Here is a 17,962-nt window from a genome sequence, read left to right on the forward strand (position 1 = left end):
TTTTGTGCAAGACTTCAACCAAAGGTATCAATTGCAGCCTGTGTTTATGTCATTGAGGATGTACACCTAGTCTAGTTGTAGTTATCATCCTCATTTCATTTTGTATTTATGGTGATCTTTAATTATTAAATTTGGCTTTCTAGAAGAGGACTTTGTTGAATTAGATAATGTTTGTGGTTTGCATTTCTTCCATCATTTTTCATGTTGTAGCAAGACTGTTTACAGTATAGCCAAGTTAAATATCTGCAGGTTTATTGTCACAGTACATTATGACTCAAGAGAATATACTGAGTCATGATATATGACGTGTCATGCATTTACTAGGACAATAAAACATTTCTCTGCTAATTATACAATTCTGAAAATGACTTTGTAACTTTAAAGAATTAATGGTTTTATTTACTGAATAATCTCCAGCACATAGAATAATGCCTGGCACATTGTAGTCCCTCAGTCAGTATTTGTTGAATGAATGCATGAAATGTTTATATAAAAACTGAACAACTTACTGAAAAACTACTTTAAATAGTGTATAACGCACCACTACAATAATCTTGTTATTCTCTACATACTTATATTCAGATTCAGGTTCCATAACCTGCTTGTAACGAATTCTCAGCTGCATTGCTTTTAGGCAGCAATACTTTTATTGCCCTATATGACTTGTTCTTGTTGTAGTTGGATGACTTATCAGCTTTCATTTTGTGGTTATTTGTGTTTGCTTTGTGCCATAATTTTTAACAACTCACTGCTTTTGTGACTAAATGGTCTGTTATGCAGCCTGACAAAAGATTTCAGCAGCATTTCTATACTTCTCAATTATTTGCATAAGAATGGGGTATATCGTTTTAAAAGTACTTTCCGTAAGGAAAGTTCTATAATATGTATAGAATTTTGGTCATTCCAAGATAGAATTTTGATGCTATTTGATGACATATGAAGCCAGAAACATAGTTCATGTGACATTTTTTTGTAAATTTAATATATTTTATAGCAATCAAATATTAAAATATGAATAGCTACATTCTTTTTAATAATAAATACAGTATACCAGAAAACTGACATGGAGCCGATACTGCAAATCAGGACTGAGGAAGTTTAAAATTTTTTTTAAATTTATTTATTGATTTTAGAGAGAGAAGAAGAAAAGGGAAGAAAGGAAGGAAAGAGGGAGGGAAGGAAGGAAGGAAGGAAGGAAGGAAGGAAGGAAGGAAGGAAACAGGGAAGAGTGCTTTGCTGTTCCACTTCATGCGTTCATTGGTTGATTCTTATATGTGCCCTGACTGGGGATCGAACCCACCCCCTTGACGTACTGGAATGATGCCCTAACCAACTGAGCTACCTCGTCAGGGCATAGGAAATTTCTAATGGGCTTCTCAGCAAACATTCTATTTATTATCTGTTTTCTGCCCTATATCATTTTTTAAAACCACAGTTTTCCTTTAATGTCCCTGATTGTGTCTTTTCCATTTTTATAAATAAGAGAGGAGAGCCAAAACCTCCCTTATTCTTTCCAATTTCAAATAAACGGGTTTTTGTTTATTTTGCTTAAAAGTATGAATGGTTTTAACAGTGTTTTTATAAATGTTGATATAAAGACCAGTAGATATATGATTGTGTGATTTTCGTTAGCTTTAAAGGAGATATATATCTCTTTAGATCTTCAACTCCTAACTGAAGTAAAAGGGACATAACTGAAAATAGAGTATCAACTGATAGTCTAAATCAAATTATGTTTGGATTCTCTCTAAAAAGTTATAAGAAGTTATCATTTAATTGCATTCTTTTGGAATAAAAGTAATGACATTTTTATTTTGTAATCCTGTTCAGCACCTAAAGAATTAGCAAGTCTTAATTTAATTCTTTTTTATTTTGGTTGTTATATTTCAGTCTATTAATGAAATTAATTTAAAACTATATATATATAATATGTATATATTCATCTTGATGGTGGTATAGCATTAATCATCCCTTTGTCTGAGAACCAGAAAAAATAGAAACAATATAATGAAAGTACAGTGCAATAAACAACTGTAAGGCATTACTAATATATTTTTACTTTCCCCTAACTTTGATATAGTGGCGTTTTGTAAAAATAAAAGTTTATAATCTCATATTTTTTCTCTAGAAGAAAAGTTATATAGTTTCATTTTTATAAGAATGCTTCAAGTCAATAGACAGATTTTTACACAGTTATCACCATTGCTAATATTTTAGGGGCCACAATTTCTCTTTTACAAATCAAAGTGATTATAAAAGGAGATTGATCATTTATTACAGGTATACGTATTTGCTTACATAACATGTCAGAAACTTGTTTAAAATAATCTTAGTCTTTTAATAATCACTAATATATCATGAATAATTAGAAATGTTTTGTTTCACTTGAGAGTAACAAATATATATATCTGGTCTTTTTCTGTTTTTACTTTTACAAAAGCAGAAGTTAATGAAGAAACTGGGCAAGTGGAAGAGCAGGGGGGAGAGGAGCAGGGACTCGAGGTCAAGGCAGGTCTGTCTGTGTGTCTAAACTAAATGACTGGGTGTTTTAGAAGTCTGACTTTGCATTTCTAAATTCATAAGTGTACAAGAAAGAACAGATTGTTTCCCAGTACTAATTTTAAAGTAAATTACCTAATTTTAAATGGAGAGATATTATATAAGCTATCTAGGTAATTTAACTGAATACTTAATTCACCCATTTGAACATTATCCTAATGTTTAATCAAACTAAAATTACAGGCCGTGCTTCTGACCATGATTTGCACTTATCTTTTACCCCAGCTTTACATTCAGTTCATTTATTTATTCAAAAATGTCAATTGAGTACCTACTGAAATGCTACGTTTTACCTTGTGTTTACACTGAGCAGAGGTACATTGAAGTCTTCACCTCTCTTTGAAGAATTTTGATTTTGTGGAGGCAAATTACAAGTGAATGTAGGGTAGAATATAAACTCCAAGTTTTAATTATTAAAATTTTTAGAGACTATCATAATTTTATCCATAAAATTTCCCCTCTAAAATAATTAAAATTAACTGTAGGTACCTTTTCTTCATCTCAGTTCAATATTACTTTAATGTTTATTGATCATTATAATTTCTTCCTTAAGAGTCCTCCTTCTCCATGGTTATAGAGAGAACTTCATTTTGTTTTTTTAAGTCCCTATTATACTTAAATATCATAATTTTGCCACTTTCTTTGTCAGAATTTTTCTGAAATGATAAAACTTAAAATATCATATAATCAGTAAATACTTTTATATACTTCTTTTATCCAGTATTTACTATTTTAATTTGAAACTCAGAGTTGAATCCTAATCATACCTAAGCTATTGTTTTAAAAAAACTTCTAATTTCTTTGAACAATGCAGAATATCTTTAGATCTAATTTTATCATTTTTTACTCATCACCATTTTTTATTCATGGATAGTAGAGGGTATTTTATGTTTCTTTTATTCTGTCCTTTAACACTGTGCAAGCAGTGCCATTATGTAAGTTGTGCATGCAACATATTCTCGTGGATACATTTTTTACTGGTGTGTGTAGTTTAAGACAGAAGACTTCGTAAGCTGCAGTTGCTAATTAATCATAACTATTTTTAATGTCGTACAGATGAGAAAAATCAGCAGAGTACTTCTGATAATGAAAGCAAAGGCAAGTTTAGATGCATGGTTATGGAAATGCATAACTATCTCTGTTACGAATTTCTAGTATACGGACTACTAGAAAGTCACACCTCTTTCATTTTCCTGAAATGCTATAGGAATAACATTTTTATGAATACTGTAAGAATGACCTTCATTTTAATTTAGCTTTGCAGTTAATGTTTTCCTATTGCTCATTCCTATATATCATAAACTACTAGTTCATAGGAATAGTGAAAGGCTTTCACACTGCTCATCACTCAGTTGCCATAGTAAAGTCATTTTTTTTTTTTAGGATATTGTTAGTTTGGGGACTTTAGCAGTAGTTAATATCACTTCTACTTGTTTTAACTTCACGAAGATAAAGAAGCCCATTTGTTGAACTAGTTTGTTGCCTATACTTTATTTTCAAAATTAAGTTAGTGAATTGCACCAATTCTTAAATTAGCATAAAACCATAGCTATAATCTTCCTAACTTTATAACATGACTCATTATACCTCATTTTATCTGTATTTTTATCACTTTTCTATAGGATAGGAAGGACATGCTTTACTCTTGTGTTCATCAGTGAGGTGTCCTGTTGAGTGCATGGATTGGCTTCCTAGTGTGTGACGTCATCTTTTGTTGTGTGCTTGACTTTTATTTGGGTTGTTAATGACATGAAGAATTAATCACTCTTGTCTGTTTTCAATGTTATAAAGATAATGAGGGAGAAACTCCGAGCCCACCTAATAATGGGGAAAAAGGCAAGTGTAATATGAAGTGAATTGTGCCTTTCTACATATTAAACATTCAGTATGGACTTGTGATGTGCATGAATATGCTCTTCTAAATTAAAAAAGCAGAAATACAACTATTAGTGCCAACTTAAGTTATCCAGTATTTAATGTCTGCTGTTTTACAATATATTTCTGAATGTGAGATTTGTCTTAAAATACTTTCCTTATTATTGGATTACAGTAAAATTCATTTCCATTGAAATAGATGGCATTAAAATCAGAAGTTTTGCTTTGGTGATAATGTTAAGGAATAAGATTCTAAGGAAAATAGTAATAATGTTATGTATTTAGAAAAACAGAACATAGATTTTTTTAAAATTCAGAATTGTTTTAAAATTAAATGAATTTTAAAATATTTCAAAGCAGAATTTTAAAGTAGATAAGGAAATGAACTTTACGTGATGTCATCTTTTGTGGTGTGCTTGACTTTTATTTGGGTTGTTAATGACATGAAGAATTAATCACTCTTGTCTGTTTTCAATGTTATAAAGATAATAAGGGAGAAACTCCGAGCCCACCTAATAATGGGGAAAAAGGCAAGTGTAATATGAAGTGAATTGTGCCTTTCTACATATTAAACATTCAGTATGGACTTGTGATGTGCATGAATATGCTCTTCTAAATTAAAAAAGCAGAAATACAACTATTAGTGCCAACTTAAGTTATCCAGTATTTAATGTCTGCTGTTTTACAATATATTTCTGAATGTGAGATTTGTCTTAAAATACTTTCCTTATTATTGGATTACAGTAAAATTCATTTCCATTGAAATGGATGGCATTAAAATCAGAAGTTTTGCTTTGATGATAATGTTAAGGAATAAGATTCTAAGGAAAATAGTAATAATGTTATGTATTTAGAAAAACAGAACATAGATTTTTTTAAAATTCAGAATTGTTTTAAAATTAAATGAATTTTAAAATATTTCAAAGCAGAATTTTAAAGTAGATAAGGAAATGAACTTTACGTGATGTCATCTTTTGTGGTGTGCTTGATTTCTATTTGGGTCATTTATGACGTTAATATTAATCGCTCTTGTCTGTTTTCAATGTTACAAAGACAATGAGGGTGAAACACCAAGTCCGCCTAATAATGGGAAAAAAGGCAAGTGTCACCAATATTTATAACATTTGTAGATACTTCACAGTTCTAGACACACAAGTTAATATATTGTATAGGTGAGTAGAAAAGATAATTGATTTTAATACTTAGACTTAGTTTTCCTATCACTATTGATGACTTAATTCTGTAACTACCCCAACCAAGTTTTCTCAAAAACAGTAGGACTGTGTATGTTTCGTAGTGATTGATAATAAAATATAACTACACACATTGATTTAGAATGTTAGCATTTAAAATATTTACTTAAAAGATCAACATCTAAAATTTCTCTATGTTATAACAGTTTACCCTTGTTATTTGGCCATATCAAGAAATGAATAGTTTTATCCTTTAGTAATGTAGTTGAAATGTCCTTCAGTCTTGAATATATTTTTTTCTTCTCCATTTTCCTCTTTTATAAAAAATGTCTATCATGTTACATGTGAAATCTAATTAGCACTAAAATACAATCATTTTTCTTATTGTGGAATGTTAATCATTAACACTTCATGTATAAAATTCTTAAAACTGCTATGATATAAAAAGGCAAGAATAATATAACAAAAGAAGTTAAATCAAATCAAGCATTATAAAATATGAATATTCTCTTTAAAACAAAAAATTAAATGAGCTCTCAATGTATATTTACATATTTGTCACTTTTATCTATTTCTTGACCTCTATGATTTTCACTTTCCATCTGTGAAAGGATATGTTTGGATGTACTTAAATATATGTCAGTGATCTGAAAGAGTAAATATATATTGTTAAATGTTCAATTATTAGGGTATAACAAACTTTAAGAACATTTAATGCCATTTTATATTTTAAGTGCATTCAAATGTATCAGTCTATTCTCTGCTTCAAATGAAGTCATTGTCCTGGCCCATTTGGCTCAGTGGACAGAGCATCGGCCTGCAGACTGAAGGGTCCTGGGTTTGATCCTGGTCCAGAGCCCATACCTCAGTTACAGGTTTGATCCCCAGCCTGGCATGGGGGAGGCAGCCAATCAATGTGTCTCTCTTACATCGATGTTTCTCTCTCTCTGTCTCTCCCCTTCCCTTCCACTCTCTCTAAAAATCAATGGAAAAATATCCTCGGGTGAAGATTAATAAGAAAAAAATCAAAATCCTGAAGACATTAAGTTAATGAATTTAGCTGATGAGGTACTCTCAGCAGGGCTTTTTTTTCTTTTTTTTCTTTTTTTTACATCTAGTTGGCCCAGAATGCTACTAAATCTTTGACCTCTAGACTATTCTGCTGTCTTATTGCTTCCTTTGATCTTGCAAGTAAAGGTTCTACTGACAGTGATTATTGGGGCCTCAGTAACACAGTCATCATTAATTTATTTTTTATGATTTATGTAAAAATTCTCTCCACTGCAAAACATCACGATTGTTCATGTAGACCAATCCTGCTTGTGACATAGTTGGACCTAGAAAGGAGGTAATGAATAAAAATTTGAAAAATGAGAACTCTGTATTTATATATGCTTTCATTTTTATTTAGTATAACCTTTTGATTATCTACCGATAATTAAGGTATCTAATATATCCTCTTGCTGTTTTCTTTTGGAAGAGATAAATTTACTGTTTATTTTAAACCTCACCGAGAGTTCCTGAGTAAGACTCCAAAGGTTAAAGGGACGTTACTATGTTCCTACTTCTACTGTATATTCAGAGTAAAAAGTAACTGTAAATTGCAGCTATAATCATGTCCAAGCATTGGGTAGAGAGGTAGACTGAACACCATCCTCTTCTGATTTAAAATGCAAAGAGAGAGAGAGAGAGAGATTGGAGCAAAACCAAGTAAAGAAAGTCCTTGAAGCAGGAGAGAATCATCAGTGATGTGAAATGATCACTAGTAGGAAGTCACCGTGGTAACCTGCACTAAGAACAGTTTTGGTGGAGTCAGAGGAGGTAAAAGCGATTAGAGGGATTTAAAAGAAGTGGAGAGACCCTGGCCAGTAGCTCAGTTGGTCAGGGCGTCGTCTCCATGGTGGACTTAACACCGTCCTCTCAGTGCAGTCCCCGATCCCCGGTCAGGGCACATACAAGAATCAACCAATAAATGCATGAATAAGTGGAACAAGAAAATCAGTGTTTCTCTCCCTTTCTCTCTAAAATGAATAAATACATAAAAATTTATTTTTAAAAAAATGGTGGAGAGAAATGGAGACAGTGCACGTTTGGCTGTAAAAGGAAGAAAAATAAAAATTTAGAGTTGAGGGGAGCGATCAGGAGAACTGAATACTTGAAGGAAACTGTGTTCAGTCTTTGTCTTCTAAATTGAGATGTCAGTTCACCACGTGGAGCCATCTAGCCCTGAGCCATCTGCCTGTAGTTTACCAGGGCACCGTGTTCTGTGGTGTAACCCCTAGATTCAGAGCCAAGACTTTTAGCTTTGGAAGGACCCTTATACATCTTTTAATAACACGGCTTTCCTTTACTGATAAAGAGCAGAGTTCTAGAGCCTAACTTCCTCTTACCCACATAGGAACAGGTCTCTAGTCCTGACACCCAATCTCAGGACTTGTTAATGTTAAACATGCATTAAACATTAAACACGCATGTCTTTTCAAGTAAATGGCATTCCCCTTGCATGGGTTCCAACCATTTATTTTTAGCTGTTAGCTAATGGTTTGGTTCAGTTCAGCCATTATCTGCTGATTTCAATGTATTGTACTAGGTTGCAATTGAGGATGCAATGATGAATCAGATATATTCCCTGCTTTGGGGGAGTGATAACATAATGAAAATAGCTGGTAAAACATATAGCATGTCACTTACCTAAAGTGCCTTAAGACTGTGATATATATTCAGAGCCAACTTTATAAAAAACAGGTAAGTTTTCAGGAGGATCTGGGTAGATTTTCAGCCCAAAATATTTATCCCACTATTTGTTATATGACTTTATATTCTGCTAGTCTCTGGTGGCTTAATTATTTTAATAATATAAAGCTTTAAGCTTTCCAGACACTGAAATGTGAATGTTTCTGAGGGGACAGACCAAAGCTGTTAGCACATACACCTTTTCATGGGAGGCAAGTTAGAGCCTGTGAGTGGAGAAAGTTGGATGTGGGGGGAGGGATACTAAAAAATGTGGTAGAACACTGGGTACCGTGGAGGGATGGTAATGGCAGACTCTGCCTTGAACTAACCCCAGGTTCACTCTGAATAACATTGCTTGCTGTGCAGATATGCTGTAAGTTGACTTTTTAAAAAATGTTGGTATATTTAAATTGCTTAGAACAATACTTGTCACATAATAAGTACTATGTATGTGTTAGCTGTCGTTACTATTATTTCTTAGTGATGTCTTGCTATAAATTCGAAAACTTTAGATTTACAGTCTGATTAAGCCTGATTGTGATCATCACTCTGAACCAGTTATTCAGTACATGTTGTTTAGTAGTGTCTAGGAAACTAGTACTCTGGATCAAGTAACTTGCATAAGAAACAATTCCAAGGGGGAAAGGAATTGAATTGAATGGCAATATAAGATACTGCATAATGTTCTAATACAGTTAATTGTACATGTTTCAATATGTGTGTGAAAATCAATATGAAACTATTTAGAATAATTTTCTCTCAGTCAGAGAGCTGTTTACATCAGTAGGACTTTTCCAGTTGTATAGTATCTAGAGAATGACATTGAAGTCAGTACTTGGGTCATGAGCTCAATTCTCCTGCGAAGTTTATGGCCTCTGGCAAGGCTTTCATTCTGTGGACCTCAGTTCCTTCTTCTGTAAGTAAAATATTCCCTAAGGACTTTAACACAATAAGTGTTTTTGGATATGTGGCTAAGAATGTCAAAAGTCTCTAATAGTTTTGTTTCCAACCTATGGTTTATGTTGTTGTTGGTTGGTTGGTTGGTTTTAGAAAACTTAACAGATACAACCTCCTAATTTCCTGTTAGTGGGTGAACACTGTTGGGATTATAGACTAAACCCTACCAAGTTGCCTATTAAAAAGTCATGTGCCTAAAGATGCACAATGAGACTAAAGGGAAATATTTTGACCCTTTCAGCCTTAATGTACAGTTGCCTACATTATTTCAAATATAGAGAACCTTATATATAAGAAAGAAAGGAAGAGAGGAAGGAAGGGTGAAAAAAGGGGGAAAACTGGTTTACAAAGGAACCAAAAGTGATAATTTTAATGGTCTTAGTAACGATGCTTGCTTCTGTAGGCATTCTAGGAGTTGGATACCATTTAGGGTGGTAGGATTTGCAGATCCTCATTTTACTTTTCTTCTCCTTCTGCTCATTTTATTTCTTCTATACTTCAAAAATCTAAATAGACTAATTGACTTGGGAAAGAACCTCCTTCCTCATTTCTTCCAGCAAAGGTTAGCCATTGTTGAAGCCTTTTCATTGTCGACTTCCCAGATACAATTCTAAAGCCATCTTCTGTTTGTTGTTGAAAATAACAACAGGAAAGGGAGATGGTACTAGAGAAATCACAGGTTTAGAACCTTGACACAAGGTCTGCCTTTACAATATACCAACTGCCTGACTCTAGTCCCTTATCCAAGTTAGTTAATCTGAGAAGAGGTAATCTTAGCATATTTCTTTCATTTTCATTTGCTACTTTGAGAATCAAATGAGGTAATGCCTGTGAAATTGTTTGTAAACTAGGATGGCTATTCAGCTCTTATCCTTATTAATCAGCTCTGTCTTCTTACCTGTACATACCACCTAATAGAAGGTCCTTTCTGTTTTATAGGATCAAATATGAGGTTGTATGTGGAAACACATTGAAACATATCGTGTTATATAAATATGATCTTGCTAATATAGGAATTTGTACTATTTAAATCATAGTGTTGGCTACACGGTGTAATGAAGACTAGCCAGGTATATAGTTATTTTGTAGAAATGAGGGCTTTTAAAATATCACTTAAAAAGCTCACATCAAAGTTAAGTCATACTGAGTAAAATTGTTCTTCAAATTATCTAATATGTATCAAATCAATCTTCAAGCTTTCCATCTACAAATTAAATTCACAACTGAATATTTACTACTGCATTTGTAAAGTAATAAAAGTATTAGTAAAAGAATGTATCCTTTAGAATAAATTTCTTTCTGTACTTGAATAGATTCATCGTTTGCATCTGAGGCATTTGATATATATTTATTCAAGGTAATCATACCAATTAAATTGCATTATATATCTCCGATTTTTACTCTTTATCCTCAGGTAGTAAATACACACTGTCATGAGCTAGCGCTTTATACTTGAGTTTTAATTATTAGATCTTTATTATCTAACATTAAGAAGACTTTTCGTTTTAAAATTACCACAATAGTCTTTTCATAAAAAAACACATGATCAGTGATATTTTTGCTATTTTGTTTAATGTAACTAAAGCAACTTTCAAACAATTTGAACATTTTTTCTAATGTAAAACTAGGCATCTTTTAATTTCTTTAAATGTTTTATGTTAATTCTCTGACCCATAAATTCAAAGAGGGCTACATATGGGTAGCTCTTGACATTGTTTTTTGGGGTGATAAATGAATTAATGATTCACTAGTCAATTCTGTTCTTTTTATGACTTTAAATCTGTTTTAAAATAAACACTTGGGTTCTGATACAGGGTTTAATAATAGCCATAGTTAGGACTTATGGAAAATCTTCTAAATTCTAAGTGTCTTAATTTCATCATCTCTGGTAGAGTTCCTCTTCCACAAAATCTGACTAATCAGTTTAGAATCATAAGAAGCAAGAGGAACTGTAATTTTAGCACAGAAATAACCTTTGAAATTTTTAAGACTAAGTTTTTCACTTCAAATATATCAGATTAGTGGCCAGAGATTTTATGAAACTTGCTTAAGATTATAAACCTCATTAAAGGCAGAAATATTCCTAAAATTCACCATTTCTGGCTCAGGCTAGTAACATATATTACCTCTGCTATCAATCATTGATAGCCTTGATCTTGGTCTTCTTTCTTTGTTGTAATGGCTAGTATCTATAAATTTATGGCTATGGGGCTTTTTTCCCCACTGGCATATACTTTCAACAAATACTTGTTAATTTCACTCTGTCAACATAAGACAAATGACTCAAAGAAAGTCTTTGGAAATTAAAAATGTTATACCTTAAGAAATATTTCCTCACACTTCAGAAGATGCTTTCTGCCAATTTACAGATCGGCTGACCCATTTCAAAACAAGCCATTTCTGCTTCTACATACTCAATCTTATTTCAACAGGTAGCATGCCTTCTATTTCTGGAACTTCACAAACTATCAAGTGATGGAAGGAGAAACAACTTTTCAAAATAACAAACATCTAGGAGTTTAGAAAATTTCACTTTGAACAACTCTGTAGTGCTTGTAAAATCTTTCATATTGTTTTTTGGTAGGAAACTAAAAGTGCAGATCATTCAGATTTAACAATAATTTATTGTTGATGAGCTTATTATTTTCCCTAAAATGGGAAAATTAGTCTTGTTATTTTCGTGTTACTACAGATTAACTTTGATTAAGGAATATATGAGTCCTTTGTTTTTATAACTTAAGGAGGCTGTACTAAAGTCTTGGAATTCATCAGAAAATTTGTATATTCTTTAAAGGTTTTAAGATTTATCTTCCATTAGCCATTGGTTGATATATAGCATCTTTATCCAAATTGGTTACTATTTGGTCACCCTATATTGCATCTTTATCAAGTTATTTACTAATTAGAAAATTAGGCTGTCAGCTACATACCCAGGTGTAACTTTATAAAATGATCCCAAAGCAAGAGGTTTGTTTTCTTTCGGTAGCTGATTGATGTTAACTGCAGTCAATTCTAGCAGTATAAGTAATCAAAAGCAGCATTGTGTCTACAGTAACTTATATTTGATGTTGCAATATAGCATATTTTTCCATTTTTGGACAGTGATTTCATCTTCCTAGTTATATTTTTTAGCTTAATATTATAAAATGTTAGGATTCCACTATTTATGGCCAGAGATTAAAATGGACGTAGATAGTAGCTGTCTACATGACTTACCGTGTAGATTTAGAAACGCGAACAGAAGTATAGGCCAGTATACACCTAAGTGCTCACGAATGCTGCTGCGAGAGGGAAGTTAAGTGGCGACCAGTGACCCTTTTGATACGTGACGTGCAATGATCTGTACTCCCCACACTGCCATTTCATTAATCCCACCGTCCACCACTTCCCCCTTTCCACCCTGCGTCAGCCCCGGAGGCCTCCCGTTCACGTCCAGGATGCTTTTCTAGAACATTTCCAGCATGCTCCCACCTGAGGATATTTGCAAGTGCTGTTCTTCTGCCTGCATTGCCCTCTCCTCAAGTCAACATACAGCTCCCTTACTTCCTTAAGTTCTTGATCAAAATGTGCCTTCTTCGTGGGGGTTTCTATGACTACCCTCTTCAAGCTTTCATCAGACCCTAAGCCTTTTGTTACTTCTTACCTACTTCACATTTGTCTTCTTAGTACTTATCAATATCCAAGCCATAAAGTATCATACTTGTTGTTCTTATTTATAATCTGTTTCTCCATTAGAATATAGACTTTATGAGAGCATGGATTTTTGTCTCTTTTATTTGCTCTTGTATCCCCAGTGCCTTAGATATGCCTGGATTGTTATAGGTGCTGAGTATATATTGTTGAATGAGTGAATATTAGGCCACACTACAAATAATTCTAAATAATCTTAAATGAGCCAGGTAGCTCATATTCGATGATACTAAACGATTACTAATTTGTTTGAAACCATATCCCGTAGCACATTTTTCTATCATTTAATGAAAGTACTAAATATGTTAGTAAAATAGCCATTTTATCTTGTCCTATATTAAAATCTAATTTCTCTTGATATGTATGAAATTTGTGCATTTTAATTTCATATACACATTTCATCACAGAAAACAGTGTTTAGCAAAATATTCATTTCTAAAATTATTATTATTAATATCAACTAAGAAAAAACGTATTTGTCAAATCAGTTTAATCATTTTCTTCATACCTTCAGCTCATTCATTTTATTGGAAGTGAGTTTTAGTGCTTTGGATTTTTTAAATCTATTATAAAAAATTCAGATGTCACATTTGTATATCTAAGACATTAACTACACATGCCTGAAAATTTACGGGAGAATATGGGGGGTAAATCATTTTTTTTAAATCCCTGAAGTATTTTTAGGTTCTCGTTATGAACATTACCTAATGTTTCTGACAAGCTCTGATTATTCTTTTTTATTCATAGTAGAAGTTACATGGGAAGACCAACAGGAAAAGGTGAATGGTACAGTAAATGATGACATACCATTGCCGCCAAAGAAACAGCAATCAGAGCCAGGTTTGTCAGGATGTGGAGAACTGCGGAAAGCATGAGAGGATAAGCATTGCATTTCATGCTTTGTAATACGTGTGTGCTTGTTCCTCATTTCTCTCATTTTGGTGTGAACTTGATAGTTTGTAGAGCCTATTTATATTAGAGTGGTGGACACTTCATTTAACATTTATTTAGAAAGTTAAAAAGAACGACTATTTTATTATTAAGATTACTTCCTTAGGAAAAAAGTGACAAATGTAAGCACTAATGATCATTTATATATTTGGTCCTTTTAACTCAAATTAAAGTATCTTCATGAAGAGACATTTGCTTTCCTAGAAAGTACTATAGTAAGCTCAATATATTCTTTAAATTGTGTCTATAGGCCATTCTTTCTTTTTCATTGCAAATGCTGAGGTATTAAACTACATATTGGTAATGATTTGTTTACAACTTCTGATGGTAAAAATATTGCCAACAACAAGGAATAATAGCATAATATATTAATTTGATAAAGATTCTTTTCAAATCATTAATTCTACCAATGAGTTGAAATAAAGTGACTTTATTTTCCTCTCCTCTCTCTGAAGAGATATGATTACTAGAAGACACAAAATTGAACCAGGATTAAAAGCAGAGTGCAAACACAATCAACTGAATAATCAGTATTACGTTTATTTTTTTATTTTTTTAAAATATATTTTATTGACTTTTTACAGAAAGGAAGGGAGAAGGTATAGAGCGTTAGAAACATCGATGAGAGAGAAAAATCGATCAGCTGCCTCCTGCACACCCCTACTGGGGATGTGCCCACAACCAAGGTAGATGCCCTTGACCGGAATCCAACCTGGGACCTTTCAGTCCGCAGGCTGACGATCTATCCACTGAGCCAAACCGGTTAGGGCAGTATTACTTTTAATTAATAATTGAGTGAGAGTGAGAGTACATCAAAAATTTCATTCAAAATTTTAGAAAACAAATGGAGTTTTTGATAATATTATTAAAATGGACACTTGCAATTTTTATTTTAAATATAACACTATTGAACTGAAGGGCTAAGTGGCATTAAAGTGTGCCTATAGTAACAATGTTAATGTGACTCATTTCCTGTTATGTCTCTAAAAATCTATATTTTAAAATCTGTCAATGTATAAGTTAAACTAACTTATTAACGAATATCAGTTGCTATCCTGTTGTATGCCAGGCATCGTGTTTGGCCCTGAGTTATTGGGGTAGATAAGATAGATGCAGTAATTGCCCTCATACAGTTTACATTCTGCAAAAATACACAAGTTAAAAATTATACTAATGATTAAGTTACTACAATTGTGATACAGCTATAGAGGAGAATAGGGTGCTTTGAGAAAAAAGTATTACACGACATAAGTTTAGAAAGCAAGGAAAAATGCCATAGTTCAAATGACTTAATCTGTAAATTCTCTTATAGTAAAACAGTTACATACTGAAAATTTATTAAAGTGAATTGGATTTTGTATTTGGAATTTTAACATATTCATAAACTTGTAAGAAAATATCTTACATGTTTTTTTCAAATTTTTAAATAAAATCACTCCTTTTTTGGAAAAAAGTAGCATATTATTATATATTAGTATATTTAAGGTGATTTAAGAAGTAAACAAAGTATGTATGGAATTAGTTAAATGTTGTGATTTATATAACAAATATCATTTCTTTGAAAATCTCTCCTTGCTATATTGTGTGATGTGGGTTTTCCTGGTCATGAACTACTATTTATTTGTTTGTCCTGTTTGCTCTCATGTCTGAGTACATGGATATGTTTGTGGCCATATATATTTATGTAAATAAATTATATTGTACATTGAAATCATGAAACAATGCAATGTTTGGCTAAAAAATGTCACCAATTTTTTAAAAAAATATCACCTTTATATAATGTTAATTTTTATGTGTTCTTTGTATTTAGTATATATTTTTCTCACCACTTAAGTCCTCTAATTAAATATAAACTATGTGTATAATAGAGGAAAATTAATATAATTAGAATGCCTTAATGTTATGGTTTAAAGTGTTTATAAATTTTTCTATTTTGGCAACTGTGCATTTTCCTATGTGTTAGGAAATTCCTGGATATTCAAACTCTTAATGTCATGAGTAAGTATGCAATATGCTAAAGCCATAAGTGCCATGTTAAATTGTAGTTTTCCATAAATATTTGTATTTATTTCTAAAATAAAGATAGGCTATGTATAGAATATGCTTAATCACTGGAACTTTGGAGTGATAAAAGAGGAGGAAGATAGTGGGACGTCAGGTGGGCGAATTACATTCCAATAACGTTTATGAGCTTGGGCTTTGCCAAGATGTGTTTGGGGCATTCTTTAATATATATTTAAGTACATTTATGATATTAAAAATCTACTCCTTGTAGCCTTTGTTTAAAATGTAATTTTTATTCACTGAATCCGTTAATTGTCAAAGGGTTGTCGTCAGAGGATTATTGTAGGGAACTTGTGGTATTAGAAAAAGCTTGGAGGACTTCAGCCCAAACCTGAGAGCAAGGTTGGCTCTGTAGCAATAGCATATATTGCTGTATTTTTTTATTGCTGTGTTATGAAAGGTTGTGCAATAAGAATACCTGGTAATCTGACCATTTTTATGATGTATACTAAGAGTATAAAGATCACTTGTAATTTTTATTTTAAATATAACACGATAGAACTGAAGGGCTAAGGGGTATTGTGTTGGCTAGAAAATATGAGTTAACCAATATTTGCATGGACTTTAAGTATTATGGACTTATTTGAAGAAGAATCTTGACATCCCTGAACTACGCTGTCCTAAGAGGATAGCCAGGAAAAGAGGTGATTTGTTTTCAGTGCCTCTAACTGAAGCAGGATTGATGAGGATCCCTGGGCAAAATAATTAATATGTTTGGTGCAAGCATAAAATACAGGCTTATTTAAAATCAAGTGATTTTAAACCCCAGGTATTATGTATAATGTTTAGAGTAAATCACTAAATGGCTTCCTCCTGGGGAATGAAGATTAGATATTGTTTAGGCCGTAAAGTTAACAGAACATTCTTCATGCAAATCAAGGATGCATGAGGAGGGCAGATCTGTTGTTTATTTGTTTTTCAATGAGCAATCTGATTCTAAAGTAGAATCCTATGGTCTATAATAATGCAATGTTATTAAACATTGAAAGGAAACTGTAATCTTATTGAACTTTATTATAATACTTACTTGGAGTTTAGCTGTTCTTATAGTAATTAGAAATGTGTCTGAGAAAAGAGCACATTTGTACATAAAATATTTTATCGCATGTTTTTCTAAACTCATCCTACAAAAACGTCTGGTAAGAAAACTAACTCTAGTTAGACTGAAGGAATGTTTTAGAACATACAGTTTCTCAGTTCCTCTAAGTGAGAGGAGCTAAATAGTTCCGAATCTACTTTGAGATAAATTTAAAGGATTTCTAATTTGTTTGAAGATTAACTGCTCCTATTTATTGAAAGAATAATCCACCATGAATTGTTATTTTCTAAGTGTAAGATATGCTACATTTAGGAAAATCTTGAATTAATTTGCTACCCTTACTGTAGTTACCCTGAGCCATGACAATGCAATTTACCTTGCTTTATCTTATTTGGAAAATATGTTTATCTGGAAGGCTGAGGGCAGTGAAACGCTTTGCTGAGTTGCTGTGTTGATTGTATAGTATTTTGGAAATTGAAAATATTCAAAGCTATGAGTTATGTTCTACTACTTACTATAACTTCTTGTGTGCTTAAGTCACTAGGTTTAGCATTATATGATTTGCTTAATATACAGGGTGGTCCAAAAACTATATACATAGTTTAACAGCTTATAGCTCAATTTTGAAAATTAAATGTATTTTATAAACATTGCCTTTATAATTATTCCAAGTGTGTGTCTACATTTTTGGGGACACCTTATATTAGCCATTACTTTTTCAAAATTGACTTTTCCATGTTGTATTTCTTATAGATCTATAACTGTAGAGAAGGTAGGGGCTTTTTTCTTAGTTTTACCTTTAAAATGATACTTTTAAAATTTATCTTAAGGAAAAGTAAATATTCAAAGATGCATTTTATTAGTGAATTTTATGCTTTAAATTTTTTTTTAGTATTTTGAT

The 17,962-nt window shown here is 32.1% G+C and overlaps 1 protein-coding gene across 22 annotated transcripts in view; it reads left to right on the forward strand.

Moving 5' to 3' along the window:
* The window catches only part of RIMS2 (regulating synaptic membrane exocytosis 2), a gene marked incomplete at its 5' end in the record, with an annotated part of 342,653 nt that overhangs the window by 199,011 nt on the left and 125,680 nt on the right, over positions 1 to 17,962 (forward strand). The gene's annotated exons all lie outside the window — the stretch shown is intronic.

This window comes from Myotis nattereri, assembly GCF_964212035.1.
Source record: "Myotis nattereri genome assembly, chromosome: 17".
NCBI lineage: Eukaryota > Metazoa > Chordata > Mammalia > Chiroptera > Vespertilionidae > Myotis > Myotis nattereri.